We start from the raw sequence: 2,586 nt of genomic DNA, 5'->3' as shown, positions 1-2,586 counted from the left end.
TTGAGATTTATGTACTAATAGACCATTTTATTGAACTTAGTAAGGATCTGTGGAGGTCAGGAGATTAATGACCACAGTCTTCACTATTTTAAACCACCCCCCACCATAAGTTTCTGAAGCTGTATACAATCACCAGATATTAACCAGAATGAATATGGAAACGCGGCATGGTACTGAAGGGTTTAAGAGTTGCTATACTCGAGTTAGTCTTTATTATCGAACCTATGTTGTTTTTACCTTTGCCACTCATATATTAAAAAAAAGTTACTGGAAGAGGAATCAGGTGTGAGGGATAAAACAGTCATGGGAGTGTTTGGGATGTCCTTTTGCATTCCTGTCAGCCTTCCCCTGGCCACATCCCACGAGGCGTGTGTCAAGGGAGCATAGGACTCGACAGAGGGCAAAACTGATGACTGTGTTGTAAGTCGTGTGTGTGTGTGTGTGTGTGTGTGTGTGTGTGTGTGTGTGTGTGTGTGTGTGTGTGTGTGTGTGTGTGTGTGTGTGTGTAGACCCAGGGGAAATGTATTCAGTCTTGGTGTCATTATTGTTTTTTTTTTTTTTCTTTCCTTGTATAAAGACGTGTGAGTAAAAAATATGTAAATACAAGGGTGTCTGTTTACGATAATTGCCTACGATGTCTGTTACCCACTTCGTATTTCCTCACACACACACACACACACACACACACACACACACACACACACACACACACACACACACGTCATAATATAAATAAAAAAGATCCTATTTTATGACTTGGAAACTGGAATATGCGAAATTTATATCAAGAGATTAACTCACTTTTTTTATTTATTTATTTATCTATTTTATTTATTTTTTTATTTGGCGTAACTATTATTGTTATTATTTTCAACGTAAATTGGATCCTTTGTTACAGAATTCGCTTTTCCACTAATTGAGGTCAGATTTTATGGCTTTTACTCTCTCTCTCTCTCTCTCTCTCTCTCTCTCTCTCTCTCTCTCTCTCTCTCTCTCTCTCTCTCTCTCTCTCTCTCTCTCTCTCTCTCTCTCTCTCTCTCTCTCTCTCATTCCTTATATCTCCTTCCATTATCATTTCACATTTTCTTTCCTTATCCTCGTCCTCTCTTAACTTTTACTAACACACCTTACTTATACCACTCCTCCTCCTCCTCCTCCTCCTCCTCCTCCTCCTCCTCCTCCTCCTTTGTGTGTCACGTTTCCTCATTTTCTCTTTCTTCGTCTTTCTTTTTCTTTTCCTTTTCCATTTTATCAACATTACTTTCCTGTTGCTTTATTTTCGTGTCCCTCTTTTCTCAGTTCCCTCATCCTCGTGTTTCTAATTTGTTACCCGTTTCTATTATCTTACTGTTCTTTTTTTTTTTTTTTTTTTTTATTTCTCTCGTCTTTATTTTTACCTTTCCTCCTCGTCATCATCATCATCATCTTTCTCCTCTTTCCCTGTTCACATCCCTCTTCTTATTTCTCCTCCTTTTCTTTTCCTTTCTTTTCATTTTGTCATCACTAATATCCTCCTCCTCCTCCTCCTCCTCCTCCTCCTCCTCCTCCTTGTCCTTCTTTCCTCCTCAATGGTCTATCTTCTTTTGTCATCATCTTCAGTCTTTCTCTCTCTTTTTCCTCTTCTCCTCCACTTCCCACGTCTTACCATCCTTCCCAATCTCCTTCATCCTTCATTTTTTTTCTATTTTCTCACCAGTCGTTCTCTCCTATTTCTCCTCTTCCTCCTTCTCTTGTTCCTTTCTTCACCACAATCCCTCTGTCTCTCTCTCTCTCTCTCTCTCTCTCTCTCTCTCTCTCTCTCTCTCTCTCTCTCTCTCTCTCTCTCTCTCTCTCTCTCTCTCTCTCTCTCTCTCTCTCTCTCTCTCTCTCTCTCTCTCTCTCTCTCTCTCCGCGCCTTCGCCACATTACGGTGATGTGCTTAACAGAATGACTGGAAATAACAGTGAATTAGGTTATTTTTCGCTGATTTTATATAATTTATATGTGCTTTGTATTCCTCTCTTCATTGGGGTATAGATTGAAGGAGATGATGCGTCTTGCTGCGTCTGTGAGCGAGATTGTGTGAGGAAAGGGGAGGTAATGTAATGTAGGAAGGGAGTAAGGAAGAGGAGGAAGAGCAAGAGCAGGAGCAGGAGCAGGAGCAGAGGTAGGGATAGGAAGAGAAGGAAAATTGTTAGTAGTAGTAGTAGTAGTAATAGTAGTAGTAGGAGTGTGCAGTAGAAAAAAAGAAGAAGAAAATGAAAGGAAAAAGTGTGAGGAAGAGAAAGTGCAGTAGGTGGAGAAATACGAGTAAGAGGAGATGGAGTAAGAGAAAGAGGAGGATGAAGAGGAGGAGGAGGAGGAGGAAGGAGTATCTGTAGTGTGCTGTTAATTCTTAGAGTGTCAGAGGCAGGGGAAGAGGAGATGAAGGAAAGGGAAAGAAAAGGAAGGGAAGGGAAGGGAAAGGAGATATACCGTGTTCCTCTTACAGTCTCACACCTCACTCGCCTCTCAGAAAAAGGGCTTAGGTACCCTTTGAGGAATCATAAGACCTGTGGGTAGAAAATTGATTGGAAGCAGAAAGCGAAGACTGCTGAATAAGAAAGG

The sequence above is a fragment of the Portunus trituberculatus genome, chromosome 47, assembly GCF_017591435.1.
Source record: "Portunus trituberculatus isolate SZX2019 chromosome 47, ASM1759143v1, whole genome shotgun sequence".
Classification (NCBI taxonomy): Eukaryota; Metazoa; Arthropoda; class Malacostraca; order Decapoda; family Portunidae; genus Portunus; species Portunus trituberculatus.
This window is presented reverse-complemented; position numbering follows the sequence as displayed.